This window comes from Callorhinus ursinus, unplaced genomic scaffold, assembly GCF_003265705.2.
Source record: "Callorhinus ursinus isolate GAN/ISIS: 27379988/994484 unplaced genomic scaffold, GSC_fseal_2.0 scaffold10, whole genome shotgun sequence".
NCBI lineage: Eukaryota > Metazoa > Chordata > Mammalia > Carnivora > Otariidae > Callorhinus > Callorhinus ursinus.
Genome location: NW_027397072.1, coordinates 84,593,255 through 84,612,932, shown reverse-complemented (window position 1 = coordinate 84,612,932; position 19,678 = coordinate 84,593,255). Strand labels below are relative to the sequence as shown.

Here is a 19,678-nt window from a genome sequence, read left to right as displayed (position 1 = left end):
AGGAGCGGCGGCCCGGGAGCCGGCGGTGGGCGGCGCGGGGCCCCAGGCCGCAGGGCCGGCGCGGGACGGCGGAGGCCGGCGAGCGCCGCGCCGGTGAGTGCCGAGGGCGGTGGCCCGGACCGGCCGGGCGCGGGGCGCTGGGGGCAGCACGCGGAGGGGGTGGGCCGGAGGGCGGGGGCCGTGCGGGGGGCGGCCGGGGGCGGGGGTGCCTGGGGGGCGGGGCGCGAGTCGGCAGGTGTGTGTGCACGGGGAGGGGGACAGTTGTGTAGGCGTGGGGGGGGGGGTCGGGGGCTTGTTGGGCTGAGGAAGTGTGCACGTGCGTGTGGGCTGGGGCAGGTGTGCCCCGGCATGGGGTCAGCGGGTGTGGATGGTGTGGGGCGTGTGTGTGTGTCTTTAGGTGGGTTAAGATCCAAGAAGACCCAGTCCCAGGTTTGGAGTAGGCTTTCGGTTTTCTGGGGGGAGGAGCCCAGACTCCACCCCTGCGCCCCTAGCCCCGCCACCCCGTGTAAGGAATGGTTTTGTTGCTGTAATTGATGTTTCCTGGAGCTCTTGGGATTTCAGAGTTCAAATTCCGGGTCACGTTCGGGCCTGAATTGTTGCCCCTGACCTGGGAGACTGGGCAGGGGTGTGCCGGGGAGAAGGGAAGCGACCTCAAGGGCTGGAAGCTGCCACCCCTATGGGATTTTTCCTTTCCATTGCCTTCTGGAGGTGCAGATGGAAGTTGGGTTCTCCGCTTGCCTCCTGTGGGTCATATGGGTACGACTTTAAAGACAGAAGCTGTGGTCTCCACTTGTCTGCATCTGCCATTGCTTCTGCCCAGGGGCTGTTGGGTGATCCTTAGAAAGCGCCCCTCCCCCCCCCGGCTGGTGGTCCTGGGGATTCTATGTGGCTGCTGGAAATTGGGGTTCACACAGCTTCTTATTGCTAATGGACTGTATCGGGCGGGCGCTGGGTCAAAACCTGTCCGAGCAGGGTTTAATCCTTGATGAAGTGCTTGTGGGTAGGCGCCTGTCCATCCGGAGTGAGGGCAGGAGGCTGCCGGCGTGATTTTAGTGACACGTTAAGGAACTGACACAAGTGTGTGAGGAGGGCCCTAGGGCAGTGTGAACGGGACGACCTGAGTCAGAACTGAGATCGTGGGTGGGCCTGCCTGTGCCCACTGCTCCCTCCTGGTGGACTTGCTTCTCTCTGTTGGTCAGGAAGCTCCCAGCGCTATGGTCAGATAGGAAGGAACTTCTGGCTGGCTGCTTCCTTTGCTTTTTCCTTCTATTTCTGCTAGCCGGGCAGATTCAGCAGTCATCGAAGAGGCCTCTTTGATTTGTGGCACCACAAAGAGTACTGACCAGAATCTCTTGGAACTGTTTGCAACGAGCCTTCCCGGTCTCCAGTTCCTCTATAAAACCGGAGGGTGCTGCTCCATGATGGTGATGAGCATTGAGTGGTGGGCTCCTACCCTGCCCCTGCCGTTTCCTAACTGTGAGCCTTGGGCAATTTACTGAAAGTTCTGCGTCTCGATTTCCTCAGTCAAAATAGTGGTCATATTGGAAATATTCTAAAATAGTCTAAAAATTTGTAATAAGAAAATATGCATTTGGTACAGGGCCTGGCACTTAGTAGGTGCTCAATAAATTATTAATAAATGTAAATGAGGCTCTAGAGCTGTATCTCAGCTCTGAAAATCAGTCGTTTTATGCTCTGAGAAGTTTTTTTTTCTTTTTTTAAGATTTTATTTATTTATTTGTCAGAGAGCGAGCGAGCAAGCGGGCACAAGCAGGGGGAGCGGAAGGCAGAGGGAGAAGCAGATGCCCTGCTGAGCAGGGAGCCCTATGCAGGACTCCATCCCAGGACCCTGGGGTCATGACCTGAGCTGAGGGCAGACACTTAACAGACTGAACCACCCAAGTGCTCCTGCTGAGAAATTGTTAACCCAGTGAATATTTTAATCTGGAGTTAGACTTCTAGTGGGTTCTGAATTCCAATTTGCTGTATACATTCACAGTATACATTTCACAAAGATTTCAGGTGAGAGGTTGGCAGTGCGCCTCGCTTTCAGCTTCTCTGCCTTTCCTCCTGCGCTCATGATGGGGAACAACAGCCCTTGGTCCGGAGAGCCGGTGGAGAGCTTGTCCACCACCGAGGACCCGGGCTGCTTCAGTCTTACCCACCGTCCAGCGACAGCGATTTGTAAGAGGGCATCTTCCTCTAGTCGATGAGTTTTAAAAGCACAGAGCTCCCTATTTTAAAAATGCTAAGTTTTCTAGGCCTGATTTGCAGCTAGCATTTCTGTTCAGGGAGGAAGAAAAAAAAAGTAGTTATTATGGTTTCCTCATTCACACTAATATTAAACAATGTGTGATCCTTTAAGAAAGAGTGAGGAAGTTTTTTCTTACTGGGTTAAACCTCTTCATCTTGGTCTGAATCCAGTCCTCATTAGATATACATTAAAGTAATCATTCGTGGCGGCCAGGTGTTTGGCTACTGCTGGAATAATTTGGCCGGGACTCTACAGCTCATCTCCTCTGTGGCAGACCTGACCCGTCTTTGTTTATTAAAAAATACATAACTCCTAAATGAATGTAGAAGTAACAAGTTACTTTGGGGCCACCCCAAACGAGCTTGAGTGTTTTATGCAAGAGAACAGGAGCACTGATTGAGCATGTTGTGAAATCTTGCAGAGGATTTGAGCGCAAGGTCTTTTCTTGATAGTCAAGCAACTGCTACTGAGTAAATCAAAGACTCAAGAAAATACTGAATGTAAAAGAGGACAACGGCCTAGCTTCCAGCAGGCACTTGACAGTTCTTTGTGGATCCTTTGAAGATCCAGTATTAAGGAGACGCTCTAAAGGAGATGCCCTTGAGACCTAATCCCCCCTCTGCTCCTCTTCCGCCCCCACCTTCCCTTCCCAAATCCCTTCAGTTGTAACTGCTGGCAGTACTATTATAGGATGTATATGATATATACATATGTAGACATACTATGTATATGCATATGGTGTGTGTGTATGTAACTGTATACATACATGGTATATACATACTTGTAGACATCTGCATATCATACATATGCATATGGTGTGTGTCTGTGTATATATGTAGTATGTATAAGTAGTGTATGCATATCATGTGTACACTTACATATGTATATTTACATGTATTTGCCAAGGGAAAGGATACCAACCATGAATAGTCACATATAGGTATGCGCCAGGCTAATGTCAAGATGACAAAGGAGACGTTAGACATTAGCTGTGTTTTTTCTTCTTTTTTAAGATGCACATTTGGGTCACTGGAGCAGATTTACTGTGCTATAGCTAGTCTTAACACTATTTCTGTCACATGAGAACAAAGATAACATGAAGTGCTTGTCAGGTAGTGTCCTAATCAAAAGAGGGAAATGTTGTCCATGGTACAAGTCAATACATTTGCTGTTGATTCCTGGCAAATTTCAAGATTGAGTCATGAGACAGATGGCTGTGGGAAAGTGAAGAACATGGGGACCAGCATGGGGTACCGTTTCGTAAGAATTTAAGTCACATAAGCGTATATTCTGTTTTGATAAAGTTACTAGGTTAGTGGGGCAAAGTGTAAGCATATATATCATTTCTGTATCTGAAATTCGGTAAGGTGGTGCTGACACTGAATCCCATTTGGTCAGAGGCATGTATTTGTGACTAAAGTTGTTTAGGGGGCAGCTGTGCCGGGGGTAAGCCGTTTGGCAGCGAGGGGGTAAGCTGAAAGATGATAATAGCGTTCCTCTTCTGGACTCAGGAGGGGAAGGTGAAGGCCCTGCTGGGAACTGGTGTTCCTGAGCTGGAGCTACAGCAGGGCATCGTCTGAAGGCCTCGTACCGTGGTGGCCTTGTGTTTGGAGTCGTCGCTTCCTTCAGGAGGACTGAATTCTAAGAGAGGATCTGAAATCAACTTGCCCACTTCTGTCCTTAGAGTGGAAAGAATATGGCCATGGAGTCAGAAACAGGAGCTGGGGTTGAAGCCGGTTTCATCACCTTGTAGCTGTGTAACCTTGAACAAGCCACTGAAAAATGTCTTTACGTCTGTAATAGTATCCACCTCTCAGAGAACTGTGGGAGTGGAAGAAAATCATTTACATCAAGTATGTGTTATCCAAAGCCAGTGCTTAGGGACTTTCAAGGGGTGGCCATCAAGGCATCTGCCAGGGCTGTCTTTGATTGGTGCCCATACTTGGAGTAGTCTTCACCCCTGGGCAGGCTGTGTGTGCAGTGCTTAAGGGTGTGGGTGCTTGAGTCAAGCTACCTGGGCTGGAATCAGCTCTCCATGGTCATTTAACCTTTCTAAACTTGTTTCCTCCCTTTCAGAATGGGATAATGATAGTACTCACCTATAGGCTCCTTGTGAGCCTGGAGATAGCACTTAATACAGAGTCTGGCACACAGTGAGTCTTCTAGCAGTCATCGCTCTCCTATGGTAGTGTTATTAACTACCCTTCCTCCAGAGGAGCCAGAGAGTAGTACAGGGGAGGCTTGTAGTCCGGTCCAAATATCTATTTTACAAGGAGGCAACGGGTGCAGAGGCTTTAAGTGACTTGCCCAAGTTCATAAGCAGGTGTCCAAGCTGTGAGAGCTCAGGATCCCGATTAATATTGAGAATGCCTGCTTTGGACCCTTCCTGCTTACCATGGTTCACCGGGTTAGCTCTGGGGCCTGAATCCTTACATTGGAAGCCTTCATCTCTGCTCTTTCCCTGCTCTGCTGACCCAAAGCCCTACTGTTCTCCATCAGAGCCCTTTGCCTGCCTGCTTCTCCTGAAGCTCATAGTATATCAGATTTTGTCCTAGCGGGAATCAGCTCACATTTACCCCAATTCATTCTGAAGTTGTCTGTGGGAAGAAACACCTCAAATGAGCAAAAGTCCCAAACTCTCCTCTTTGAAATGCGTTCTCAGGAGGAAAAAAAAAAAAAAAAAACAACAAACTTAATTTGTAGGTATTATTCATACCTGTCATTTTAAGCTAGGACACCAAACTTGAGAAAAATCACCTGCTAAAGTAACTCAATAAAGCAGCTAGTAAAATCGCCCCAGTGTAGCCTGAGGCTCTAGGGACATTCTGCTGGACAGCTGGTCATTGCGTGCCTCCTCCTTCCTTCTCGGTGAGTGACACCCAGATCATTCTGAGCATCTCCTTTCCTGCTAGCAAAGGAAATTCTTGGAGCTCCCTGTTCTCTTTTCGATTACTTGAAGGCAAGATCATAAACCAATAAACTGTGATTACATTTATCTTTTTAACTTTCTGTTTTTTTTTTAAAGATTTTATTTATTTGAGAGAGAGAATGAGATAGAGAGAGAGAGAGCATGAGAGGGGGGAGGGTCAGAGGGAGAAGCAGACTCCCCTCTGAGCAGGGAGCCCGATGCGGGACTCGATCTTGGGACTCCAGGATCATGACCTGAGCCGAAGGCAGTCGCATAACCAACTGAGCCACCCAGGCGCCCTTTAACTTTTTGTTTTGAAGTGGCTGTGGGCTTACTAAAGAGTTGGAAAAGAGTACAGAGCTCACATAGACCCTTCCCCAGCTTCCCCTTTTGTGAACACTTTGTGTGACCATGGTACAGTGATCAGAACTAAAACGTTAGCATCAGTACTGTTAACCAAGCTACACACTGTATTCATTTTCAGTGGTTTCTGATCCAGTTTCCCCACATGTGGTTGTTACATCTCCTTGGCCTCTGATCTGTGACGCTTCTCAGCCTTCGTTTTTCATGACCTTAGTAACTCATGAAGAGAGTCAGGGATTTTGTTGACTGTCCCTCAGCCGGGGCTTGGCTGTTGTTTTCTCATGATTAGGTTGCAGTGCTAGATTTTTGTCTAGAATACCACAATGGTGACATGTCTCCATTACATTTTAATTTAATGTTGGGATGCATTCCATATCCCTGCCTCCCTCCCCCGAAACAGCAGGAGAAACTGTGCTGAAACTTTGCCGGGTCCCTAGCTCTGCCTGAGCCCCTGCTGAGCCAGGACAGAAATGACCTCTTCTTCCCCATCACTTCTCTTTTTTTTTTTTTAAAGATTTTTTATTTATTTTTTAACAGAGAGAGACACAGCGAGAGAGGCAACACAAGCAGGGAGAGTGGGAGAGGGAGAAGCAGGCCTCCCGCGGAGCAGGGAGCCCGATGCGGGGCTCGATCCCAGGACGCTGGGATCATGACCTGAGCCGAAGACCTATGCTCTACAACTGAGCCACCCAGGCACCCTCCCCATCACTTCTTTTGCTTCCATGTGCCCAGTCCCCTAAGTACCCCATTACATTGCCTGGAGGATTTAGGGGAGATTTTTCAGAGGACCCAGTTGCAGTTTAAGAAATAAAAATGTCAAGCTTTCTTATCGTTAAGAAATATTGTCTGTGACCACTGAGCCTTTAAGCCCTATCAAATCTCATCTGACTTTCGAGTGGTAACTAAGATAAGTTAATTTTTTTTTCTTGATCTCGAGATTATGTCAATTGTAGTTATAGAATTTATATTCCTAAGAAGAGAGCTGATTGGCTTACAAGGCTCCCAGGATTCATCTTTAAGGTGTGAACTAAAGTTTTGAGACGCTGGTGACATTAAATGTGTTATTTCTGCAGACTGAAGGCGATTGATTGTCAGCACCCAAAGGAATTGGGGATGTTTAGCACTTTGTGTTTAGTAGAGGGCTTTGATTAACATTTTATTTTGCTAATTTAGCGCAGAGAAAGCATCCGAAGGTAGCTTGCAGTGGGAGAATTTTTGCTAGCAAGATTTTCCTCTTTACCCGAGAGCAAGGTTTGAGTCTGTGACTTGGCTATTCATTCAGTCAGGAACATAACATAGGAAATAGAGATTTCCAGACCAAAGGAAAAATGGGCGGAGAGTTCCACCTACCTGTCCTGCTTGATGCCCACAATGAGCATGTGGTGGGAGGGAGGAGGACGGGCAGGCAGAGTGGTGTTCAGGGCCACCAGGTACAAAGACAAGCTGGAGACCGGGCAGCAGGTCCCAAGCCACTGCCCACGCTGTTTCTGCTTTCTGTAGTAAGCTGGCCCGAGCTGGGCTGGTACCACCTAGCCAGGTCCATCTCCTGACGTTTCTGGCCGGCCCAGTGCAGGCATTGGTCAGCCTCCGTGACTGGGACCACAGAAAATGGGCCTCCTGACTGACTTCTAACCGTTCCCACCTGAAATGTCCCTTGGGACCAGCCTGAACCAGCATGGCAGTCCACAGAATGTTGTGCTTGCTGCGGAGCCCTCCCTTCTGGATCGTTCTTCCCCACAGTGATGTGCTGTCAGCTCTGCCCTCTGCGTTTCTACTGCCCCACCTGATCACAGGGCACCATGTAAAAACCCGTTGATGTGGAGCCCAGGAGGCTCTGTGTTCCCTCCCACCCCTTTCCAAGAGCGTGAGGATGGATGATGGCTTTGCTTAATTCCCTTCTAGGTTTGGTTTTTAGAGCTGGGGTTTTCAGTTTTCACAAAGATTTTCCCCTGTAATGGGTATTGGTATCTGCTTATGGCTTCATAGTCTCGATAAGTATGTTTACCCAGGGTAAGTGAGAAACTTCTTAAGAAACATTTTTTGGGGGGCGCCTGGGTGCCTCAGTTGGTTAAGCGACTGCCTTCGGCTCAGGTCATGATCCTGGAGTCCCGGGATCAAGTCCCGCATCGGGCTCCCTGCTCAGCAGGGACTCTGCTTCTCCCTTTCCCTCTGCTTGACACTCTCCCTGCTCTCTCTCTCTGTCAAATAAATAAAATAAAATCTTAAAAAAAAAAGAAACTTTTTTTTTCCATAGAAATCCTTTATTAAAATGGCAAAAGACAAACTTTTTAAAAGTCCTTGTTTTGTATAGAAATACTACGGGTCACAGGAAGATTCAGGAACAGGAACTCTTCCCCTAATGCCGCAATTCCTCTGATCAACCAGTGTTGGGGTTATGGGTAAGTCTACAGTGTCCTCCCACATGCCCACCTTCGACCCCAGCTTTGACCCTCACACATTACTTCTTTCCACATGTACGCGTGACTAGGGTTGGCAGATGGGCATGAGGCGGTGTTTTTTACTTTAGGGATTATTATGTTGTTAAATTCAAACAAACCATTGTAGTTAATGGTAACTATTTCCTGACTCGTGGTTTCAGACCCTTGAAAAGGTGCTCAGAGAGTAGCTTTGGCTTAGGATCCCTCTTCACAACTGGTGGGTTTGTAGAGTTGCTTGGACACTCGCAGACTCAGATCCTGGCACTTTCAACCTCAAGCAGCTAGCGGACTCAAGAATTTGGAACTGAATGTAGCTGAATAATCATGAAACGAGGGACTCCCGGGGACTGATGTGTTAGGTCAATAGCTATAACTGTCTTCATAGATCGGAGTGGGAAGGTTGGCGGGCTTGGATTTTTAAGGGCTGCCTATCTTATGCTGAGTTTGGAGTTTATCTGTGAGGCAGTAGCATACTTTCCAAAGCCTTTTAAGGACGGTGACAGCATGATGGTGTTTTAGGCATGAGGCCCACGTTCCTGCCGGTCCTTGTGTATGGCTTTGAATGTGGCTGACTTTGGCCCAAACATTAGGATGACCGTTTGATCTCTGTTCGCTTATAATGGATTATCAGAAACTCAAAAGAAATTAAAGTAAATTGAGAAAAATAGCAAATCTAACTTTCAGTAGAGTGTCCTTTTTAAAATGTAGATGAAGAATTAATCCTCAACTTGTCATAGGAAGGCACCTCCTGTTAACCCTCTGATGTGATGGATCTCTGGCGCACATATAGCTGATAGGGCTCTGAAGAGTTTGTTTCATTTTAAAGTGTTGCTGTAATTCTCCGGTGGGAGATTTTTTGCAGATGCATAGGACACCGTGTCCATCTTGAGGTTGCTCTCATATTCTCTGCACATTCTGTGACAGCAGATAACAGAGCGTCATTCTTTTGGTTCAAGAATAATAATTAGGGGCGCCTGGCTGGCTCAGTTGGTTGGGCGACTGCCTTCGGCTCAGGTCATGATCCCGGAGTCCCGGGATCGAGTCCCGCATTGGGCTCCCTCCTCAGCAGGGAGTCTGCTTCTCCCTCTGACCCTCTCCCCTCTCATGTGCTCTCTCTCTCATTCTCTCTCTCTCTTTCAAATAAATAAATAAATCTTTAAAAAAAAAAGAATAATAATTAGTGGTAAAGATCTCATCTTAATCAATGTCACTTTGTCATAGCATTCTTACAGCAGAATGTATTCTGTCTCAGATCAGGGGTCCATATATATGTTTTTTACATTGTACACACACACACGTACGCACACACACATCTGTATGTTTTTTTCTTTAATCTTGTAATGTTGGATCTACAAGCCTCTTTCTACATGAAGATAATCTCTTTCAAACATTGTCTTAGTCCATGTTTATTCTTTCTGTATGACTTTTTTTTTAAATGAGGCCTGGCCTTGGTGGGATTTAGTACAGAGAAAATGAAGAGGGGAACAAGGCACTTAGTAATACCAACCTCAAACTGGCTGAAAAATAAGAGTGGAGATACAGATGACTTGAAAAACCCAGGTTTGAACTGGGTGGGTCCACTTGCACTCGGATTTTTTTCTATAAACACAGTACAGTACTGTGAATGTATTTCCTCTTCCTTATGATTTTCTTAATCATATTTTGTTTTCTCTAGCCTACTTCATTGTAAGAATACAATATATAATACATGTAACATACAAATGTGTGTTAATCCACTGCTCATATTATTAGTAAGGCTTCTGTTTAATAGTAGGCTACTAGTAAATTAAGCTTTCAGGGGGAGTCAAAAGCTATAAATGGATTTTGGATTGTGTTGGGGGTTGCTCAAGGGTCAGCTGTGCTTGTGTGGAAGGTGAAGCTGGGGAGAGGTCCAGGAGGGAAGAGGCTGGCCTCCTGAGAGCTGGGACCCCAGAAGATTTAAATGCCCACCCTGTGCAGGACGTTTACCTTCTTGGGCATCCCATCACGTGTTAGTATTTTCCTCTGTCTTCCAAGAATCTAGGGGGATTTGTGGAAATCACTGATAGGCTGCCCTATATTGGACTTTGTATATATGGGTACAATGTAAAGTAAGCACTGGATTTAGATGAACTGAGAAAATAGAAGTAAACCACTTACATCTATGATATGTTTTCATTAAATGAAATTTTAGACAAGGAACGTGCATTTTGTGAATCTTACCAAGTTTATTAGGCTGAGGTTCTGTGTCTATTTCCGCAGTAAGCTGGTTTGGGGAAATGAGTAGATTTTTAGTGTGTGTATATGTACACATATAATTTAATTACTATTCAATACACTTAAAGGAATATTCTGATATAAGATATAAGGAATAATAAAAGCAACCTCAGTTTGGGGCGCCTGGGTGACTCAGTTGGTTAAAGCATCCAACTCTTGATTTCAGTTCAGGTCATGATCTCAGGGTCCTGGGATTGAGCCCTGCATCGGGCTCTGTGGTCAATGGGGAGTCTGCTTCAGGATTCTTTCTCTCCCTCTGCCCCTCCCCCCCAATAAATAAATCTTTAAAAACAAAAAACAAAAAACAAAGAAACAGAGCTTAAGAAACAGAACATTACTGGGTGCCTGGGTGGCTCAGACATTAAGTGTCTGCCTTCGGCTCAGGTCATGATCCCAGGGTCCTGGGACCGAGCTCTGCATCAGGCTCCCTCCTCCGAAGGAAGCCTGCTTCTCCCTCTCCCACTCCCCCTGGTTGTGTTTCTTCTCTCGCTATGTCTCTCTGTGTCAAGTAAATAACATCTTAAAAAAAAAAAAGAAACAGAACATTACTAATACCTTTGAAATCTAGCCTATCCTTATTCTCTATCCTGTCTCTCTGGATTTGTGTTTTTCATTCCCTTACTTTGCTTTATGATCTTAGTATGTATGGCTAAAACCCTAAACATTATATTAGATGGATTGTTATGTTTTTGAGTCTTACAGAGCCTTGTATATCATTCAGTGTAGAGTGCTCTGCAATTTGCCCCTTAGCTTGAGATCCGTCCTTGTTGGTAGCTGCAGCTTTTCTCTCTTGCTGTTTAGTGCTGCATCCTGTCCAGTGATCATGAGCTGCTCCCAGTTTCCCCCTGTCTCAAACAAGATTGCAGCCAACGACGTTCTTGCTTATGGCCTGGTGAACATAAATTCTGTAGGGCATGTGCCTAGAAGTAGGATCGCTGGCGTACTCCTAATGTTGAGGGCTTATCCATAGCACCAGAATGGTCTTGCCAGTGTAGAAGCTTCCACCAGCATTGTAGAGAGCTCTCATTGCTCCCATGTTCTTGCAAGCAGCTGATGTCATTGGACTTCAAATGTCTTGTCAGTTTCATGGTATAAAATGAAGTCTCATTGTAGTATAATTTGCAATTGCAGATGATGAATCAGGTTGAGCGTTCTTTCGTTTCCGTTGGCCGTTCATGCTTCTGAGAGACACCTGCTCACGTATTTTGCCATTCATCTATGAGATCATTGTTATTTTCTTTCTGCAGGAGTTCCCTGTATCATCCAGGGATCTTTTTTTGTCAGATATGTGATGTCAGTGTCCTTTCCCATCTTAACTTGTCACTTTCTTCACAGTGTCTTTTGAAGAACGAGGTTTTACATTTTTAACGTGAACCAAGTTATCTTTTTTCCTGGCATTTGTACTTTTTCTTGCACCTTATTTTAGAAATTCTTCCCTATCCGAAGGTCATAAACATATTTTTTCCATATTTTCCTCTCAAAGTTTTGAAGTTATGCCTTCCATTCTTAAGGATCTTAATCCATCTGGAATCATTTTGATACATGGTATAAGGCAGGAATTGAGTTTCTTTTTTCCTTCTACGTGAGTATCCAGTTGTCCTGCACTGATTATTGAACATGTATACCGTATGGTATACAGTGCCGCTCTTGTGCACATCTGTTTCTGGGAGACCGGACGTGTTCTCTCGGGTTCGCCTTGTACCAGTACCTCCTTATCTTAATAACTGTAGCTTTATGTTACATTTTATCTGTTGAGTCAAGTCTCCTTACCTTATCTTTTCCAGAAGTGTCTTGCTTTCTTTGGCCCTCCTCTGCCATATGAATTTCATAATCTGCAAGTTGAGTTACACACACCTGTGACAGTTTTCATTGGAATTGCGTGTATAGACCCTAAGTGCACACCCCAGTGAATTTTGACAAATCTATACACCTGTGTAACCAGTACCCCAAACAAGATCTAGAACATTTCTGTCACCCCAGAAGGTTTCCTTGTGTCCCTTTCCATTTGGTCCTCCTTTCTCTCCAAGGTAAACACCGTTCTAATTTCTGTCACTAGAGATGAGTGTCGCCTACTTTTGAATTTCATATAAGTGAACCTATACCATATGTACTCATTTCTTTCATTCAGTATTTTTGATTTCATTCATATTGTTGCTTAGCAGTAGTTTATTCCTTTTTACTTCCAAGTTGTGTGAACACCCCCCCCCCCCGCGCTGAAATGGATACAAATGAGTAAAATTGAGCTGTTTCCTATTTGGGGCTATTATGAATAAGACTGCTGTGCACGTTCTGGTAAAAGTCTTTCTGCAGATACTGATATATATGCAAGAGAACTGGAAACATTCAGAATGGAATTATGGAGTAACAGGATAAATGCATGTTTAACTTAATAAAAAAACCACCAGATTTCCACAGTGATGGCACCATTTTTTTTTTTAAATTGAAATGTACTTGACATACAGTGTTATTAGTTTTAGGTGTACAACGTTAATGATTTCACAATTTTATACATTACTCAGTGCTCACCAGGACAAGTGTAGTCACCATCTTTCACCACACAATGTTATTATGATATTTTTTTTTAAAGATTTTATTTATTTATTTGAGAGACGGGGGGGAGCAGAAGGGGAAGGAGAGGGACAAGCGGACTGCATGCTGACTAGGGAGCCAGATGTGGGGCTTGATCCCAGGACCCTGAAATCATGACCTGAGCCAAAGGCAGACGCTTAACTGACTGAGCCACCCAGACGCCCCTACGGTATTACTGACTGTATTCCCTACGTTGTACTTTTCATCCATGTGACTAATTTATTTTATAACCGTAGATTTGTACCTCCGAATCCCCTTCACCTGTTTCTCCCATCACTCCAATCCCCTCCCCTCAGGCAACCACCAGTTTGTTTTATGGTTCTATCTATTTTTTGTGTTTTGGGGGGGTGTTTTTTGTTCTTGTGTTTTGTAGTTTAGATTCCACATGCAAGTGAAATTGTACGGTATTTGTCTTTCTCTGACTTATTTCACGTAGCATCATACTCTCTAGATCCATCCATGTTGTCATAAGATATCATTTTTTATGCTAATATTGCAATATGTATATTTTATATAGATATGCACACGTGTACATGTAACATGTGTACATATCATGTCTTCTTTATCCATTCATCCATCAGTGGGTGCCTGATTGCTTCCATATCTTGGCTATTGTACATCATGCTGCAGGAAACATAAGGGTGCGTATATCTTTTTGAATTAGTGTTTTCATTTTCTTTGGGTAAATACCCAGTAATGGAATTACTAGATTGTGTGGTATTTTTATTTTTAATTTTTTGAGGAACCCCCATGCTATTTTCCATAGTAGTTGCATCAGTGTACATTCCCACCAACAATCCATGAAGGTTCCCTTTTCTGTACACCCTCACCAACATTTGTTATTTCTTGTTGTTTTGATACTAGCCATTCTGACAAGTGTAAGCTGACATCTCATCGTGCCATGACTAGTGATGTTGAGCATCTTATCATGTGTCTGTTGGCCATCTGTATGTCTGCTTTGGAAAAATGGCTGTTCAGGTCCTCTGCTCATTTTTTAATCATATTATTTGTTATTTTGGTGTTGAATTGTATAAGTTCTTTATGTATTTTGGGTATTAGCCCTTTCCTGGATATATCATTACAAATATCTTCTCCCATTCCTTTTCATTTTGTTGATGGTTTCCTTCACTGTAAAAGTTTTTTATTTGGCATAGGCCCAATAGCTTATTTTTGCTTTTGTTTCTCTTGCCTGAGAAGACCTATCTAGAAAAATGTTGCTGAGGCTGATGTCCAAGAGATTACTGTCTATGTTTTCTTCTAGGAGTTTTATGGTTTCAGGTCTCACATTTAGGTCCTCAATCCATTTTGAGTTAATTTTTGTGATTGGTGTAAGAAAGTGGTCCAGTTTCATTCTCTTGCATGTAGCTGTCCAGTTTTCCCAGCACCATTTATTGAAGAGACTATCTTTTCCCCATTGTATATTCTTGCCTCTTTTGTCATAGATTAATTGCCCATGTAAGTGTGGTTTTGTTTCTGGGCTCTCTGTCCTATTCTGTTGATCTGTGTGTCTTTTTTGTGCCAGTGTTCTACTGTTTTGATTACTACAGTTCTGTGGTCTGTCTTGAAATCTGGGATTATGATACCTCCAGCTTTGCTTTTCTTTCTCAGGATTGCTTTGGCTATTCCTCTGTCTGACTGACTGTGGTTCCATACAAATTTTAGGATTATTTAGGATTATAAATAATAATAATATCTTCCACATAATTCTGTGGAAAATACTGTTGGTATTTTGATAGGGATTGCAGTGAATCTGTAGATTGCTTTGGGAAACATGGACATTTTAACAATATTAATTATTCCAATCCATGAGCATGGTATATCTTTCCATTTGTGTTATCTCCAGTGTTTTCCATCAGTGTTTATGGTTTTCAGAGTACAGGTCTTTTACCTCCTTGGTTAAATTTATTTTTCGGTATTTTATTTATGATGCAATTGTAAATGACATATTTTTAAAAATTTCTCTTTCTGCTACTTCATTATTAATGTATAGAAATACAACAGATTTCTGTGTGTTAATTTTGTACCCTGTGACTTTACAGAATTCATTTTATCCTAATGGTTTGTTTTGGTGGAGTCTTTAGGGTTTTCTGTATATAGTGTCATGTCATCTGCAAACACTGACAGTTTTACTTCTTCTTTACCAATCTGGATGATTTTTATTTCTTTTTCCTGTCTGATTGCTGCAGCTAGGTCTTCCAGTACTGTGTTGAATAAAAGTGGCAAGAGTGGACATCCTCGTTTTGCTCCTGGTCTTAGAGGAAAAGCTTTCAGTTTTTCACCATTGAATATGTTGTCAGCTGTGGGGATGGTACCATTTATACATCTTTCAACAGAGTATGAGATTTTTAGTTGTTCTGCATCCTCATTAACATGTAATGTTGCCAGTCTTTTTAATTGTAACCAGTCTAATAGGTGTGAAATGTTATTTTATTATGGCCTAAAATAAAATTTTCTGATGACTAATGATGGTGAACATCTTTTCATGTTTTTATTGGTCACTCATAAATAGGGTACTATTTATTTATTTATTTTTAAAATTTTATTTATTTATTTGACAGAAAGAGATACAGCGAGAGAGGGAACACAAGCAGGGGGAGTGAGAGAGGGAGAAGCAGGCCTCCTGCCAAGCAGGTAGCCTGATGTGGGGCTCAATCCCAGGACCCTGGGATCATGACCTGAGCCGAAGGCAGATGCTTAATGACTGAGCCACCCAGGCACCCCTACCCTCTTTTTTAAAAATTTATTTTATTTATTTTAAGTAATCTCTACACCCAACATGGGGCTTGAACTCATAAGATCAAGAGTCACATGCTCCTCTGACTGAGCCAGCCAGGAGCCCCTTGTATACCTTCTTTTTTGAATTAAAAAAAAGTTTGTCTTTTTTGTTATTGGTTTGTAGAAGTTTTTATATATTCTAGATATGAGCCCTTTGCTGCATATATATTGCAAATTTTTCTCCCAGTCTGGGGTTTGCCCATTCATTTCCCTAATGGTGTCTTTCAGTGGATATAAGTTGTTAATTTTTATGAAATCCAGTTTATCAACTTTTTTTTTATGGTTAGTGCTTTTTGTATGCTAAAAAGTCTTTATGTACCCCAAGGTCTCAAAGGTATTCTTCTGTGTTTTCTTGTAGAAGCTTTAGAAGTTTTAGCTTTTACTTGTAAAATCATTTGAGACACCTCAAATTAATTTTTATATATGGTGTGAGGTAGGAATATTTAAGGTAAATTTTTTCCCCCTCATAAGGTTATCCATTTGTTCCAGCACCATTTATCAAAATGACTTTTGGTATTTGATACTGGTGCCCTTGTCAACAGCCAATTGAATGTGTATGTGTAGGTCTGATTTTGGACTTGGTCTTCTGTTCCATTGATCTATTTGTCTTTCCTGATATCTTAATTACTGCAATTTTATAGCAGTTTCTGAAATCAGTTAATGTAGGTCTTCCAAGTTTGTTCTTCATTTTCAAGATTGTTTTGACAATATAGGTACTTTAATTGCCATTTCAATTTTAAAACCAGCTTGTCAATTTTTTCAGGAAAGTCTGCTGGGGTTATAATTTAGTTGGGCAATAAGATTTTATGTATTTCAACATAAAGAGCTTTTACATCTTTGTTAGATAATTCCCTCATATTTAATTTTTTAATACTATTGTAAATATCTTTTTTGAAAATGAAAATGTCTGTGGTTGGAAATGCAGATAACTTTGATATGTTGATTTTTTAAATTAAACAATATTTCTAAAATTTTAGTAATTCTAATAGATTGAGTTTCCATGTAAACAGTAGTAGCATCTGTAAATAATTACAGTTTTATGTCTTTGTTTTCAGTTTTTTATAAATGTTCCTTAACTGGCAGAAATTCCCAGTACAGTGTTGAATAGAGATGGTACATTAGTGTGCTAGGGCCGCCATAACAAAGTACCATAAACTGGGTGGCTTAAACAACATAAATTTAAAAATATAAATAAGTGAACAACATAAGTTATTGCCTCACAGTTCTGGAGGGTAGAAGTCTGAGGTCAGAGTGTCGGCAGAGTTAGCTCCTTCTGAGGAGTGGGGGATGCTTTGTTGTGTAGCCCTCTTGGCCAGCCTTCTGGTAGCCTCAGGCATTCCTTGGCTTGTCGATGGCCATCTCCCTGTGTTTTCATGTCTTTCTGCTATGTGTGTCTATCTTGTAGCCAAATTTCCCCTGTTTTATAGTGACACCTGTCATATTGGATTAGGGCTCACCCCAGTGACCTCATCTTAACTTACCATCTTCAGTGACCCTCTTTCCCTGTAAGGTCCTATTCACAAGTAGGGAGAATTAGGACCTTAATGTATTTGGGGGGATATGATCTACCCATAACAGATGGTAATAGTCTTGTTCCTTGTTTTGTGCTTTTTCTCTTTTATTTTGTAAATGTGGTGAGTTAAACCAACAGATTTTATTACCTTAAGCCAATCTCACATGCCAACTTATTCATACTGTGTGTGTGTGTTCAGTGTGCTAATATTTAATACTTTTGCATGTTGATTTATAAGTAAGAATGATTAGGATTTTCTTTTCTCCTACATCCTTACCAGGTTTGGATAGTAAAGTTGTACTTTATACTGGCTTTATAAAATGAAGTGGAACGTGTGCCTGCCTCCTTTTTTTTTTTTATTCTCTGGAAGATTTATTATTTAAAATTGGTATTATCTGATTCCTAAATGTTTGGTAGAACTTGCTAGGAGAGCCGTGTGGACATGGTGCTTACTTTCTGGGATAGTGTCCACAAAAACAGAATATAGCTGGTACTCTTGCATTGCTTATAAACTCATCCGAATCAGCTTTCCTGGGCCTCTAGAAGCCTCTATAATTATTGTAACTGATCTTAAGTCAAGAACACGGAAAAACATTTTTGAACCTTATGGTTAACCTCAGAATCGCTGCTGCCCAGCTCAGTATGTAGCAGAAAGAATGGAACTGTCATTTTTGAGCCAAGGTTTAAGAAATGTAAAGAATCTGAGGGAAGATGCCAAAGCAGCAAGAACTTTTCACAATGGCTACAGCCGTGAACCAGAGATAATGTTTCTGTGCATGCCTGCAAAAGAAAATTCGTATTTTTCCATTAGCATTTTCAAAGACACTCACTTAGATTCTAATGTCACCAGTGGGGGTATGTAGGCTCTCAACGGTGCTGGAAAGTCATTACTAGTGTTTTAACTTTGGTCCTTAGTACATACTGCTTTACTACACTGTCACTTGCTTATTTTTCTAGTCCTTTTTTCTTAATGAGATTGGGATACTCTTGGGAAATGGAACAGTGCCTTTTTTTTTTTTGCACCCTTAGAAGTGCTTGTTGCATATGTAATGTTATCCTTATTTAAACTCTTGCCTGTGAGTGTACTAATAATTTTCAGTTTCTTTCCCTCACTAGGTCTGTATTTTGCAGTTTTGAGAAAAATATTAAAATGTTGCCCTTTCAAATGATAACCATGCTTTTAAGGTGACGTTCTATCAAAAAGTATAAATTTCGGTTCAGTTTGAGATCACATAGTAGAGTATGAATTGTACATCTTGGAGAAATTTTCAATTTTATTACCATGTTAAAACCTCTCTGACTTCAGACCCTGCTAAGTTGGACTTAATGATAATACAGAGAGAGGCATAGCCTACAGTTTATCTTTTTATGATTCATATTGTCTCTAAGTGAGTTTATCCTATGCATTAGATCATGGAGAACATTTCCCTGCTGCTTAAAGCTTAAAGGAATAAACCACTTTTAAGTACCAGAATGTTATTTTGTCAGCTTTCAATTACCCCTGTGTGATTCTGTTTTAGCAACTGTGAAGTTTATAATACATTGCTGATAATCGGGAGGCTGTGCATTAGCTCTCCAGGAGTTATTTATCCCCTAGTTCCAAGCTGGTGCCCTAGACAACATCTCCCCAGTTACTGTCACCTGGCCTCTGCTAAGCACTGTTGAACTCTATTTTTACGAGTTTGGCTTTTTAAGATGCCACATATAAGTGAGATCATGCAGTATTTGTCTTCCTATGTCTGTCTGACCTATCTCACTAACATAATGCTCTCTAGACACATCCATGTTGTTGCAAATGGCAGCATTTCTTTCTTTTTCATGACTGAATAATATTCCATTGTATATATGCACCACACCTTCTTTATCCATTCCTCAGTGGAAAGACTCTCCTGGCCAGTGAGAGAAAAATGCAAAATCCCTGGATAGCCTAAGAGGGTTTCTTTGAAAGTTACAATGCCCCCCCACCCCCCCGCGCTGCTTTTAGAATTTTCTTTATCTTTGATTTCTGACAGTTTCATTATAATGTGTATTTTTGCATTGAGATAATAGGGTGATCTGTTAGCTCTGTGAACTTGGATGTCCAGTTCTCCCCCCAGGTTTGGGAAGCTCTCAGCTGTTATTTCTTTGAATAATTTTCTGCCCCCTTCTCTCTCTCCTTCTGAAACTCCAGGCACTCCAGTATTTGTTCTTCTGATGGGACCCTAGTGATCGCTTCGGCTTTCTTCACTCTTCATTCTTTTCTCTTTGTCCTCCCCAAACTGGGTTGTTTCAAAATCCCCATCCTCTAACCACTTATTCTGTCCTCCGCATGCTTTACTCTACCGCGATGCTCTATTGCATTTTTCATTTTACTCCTTGAGTTCTTCAGCCTCAGAATTTCTGTTGTTTTTTTTTTTTTTTTATGATTTCTTTCTCTTTGGTAAAAATCTCATTTTGATCATGTATTTTTTTCAAGGTTTCATTGAATTGGCTGCGTCTTCTTGTAGCTCACAGAGAGAGCAGCTACTTGGAATTTTGTATCAGCTAGATCACAGATTTAATGCCTTTAAACTCAATTTTGGGGGAGTTTTTAACTCTTTGTG

General features: G+C 42.4%; 1 protein-coding gene across 1 annotated transcript in view; it reads left to right on the top strand.

The window, feature by feature from the left end:
• Positions 1–6: 6 nt before the first annotated feature.
• TGFBRAP1 (transforming growth factor beta receptor associated protein 1) overlaps positions 7–19,678 on the top strand; it is a 65,074-nt gene continuing 45,402 nt past the window's right edge. The window contains exon 1 of the mRNA XM_025869079.2: positions 7–93. The gene's annotated coding sequence lies outside the window, so the exon portion shown is untranslated. The remainder of the gene's footprint in view (positions 94–19,678) is intronic.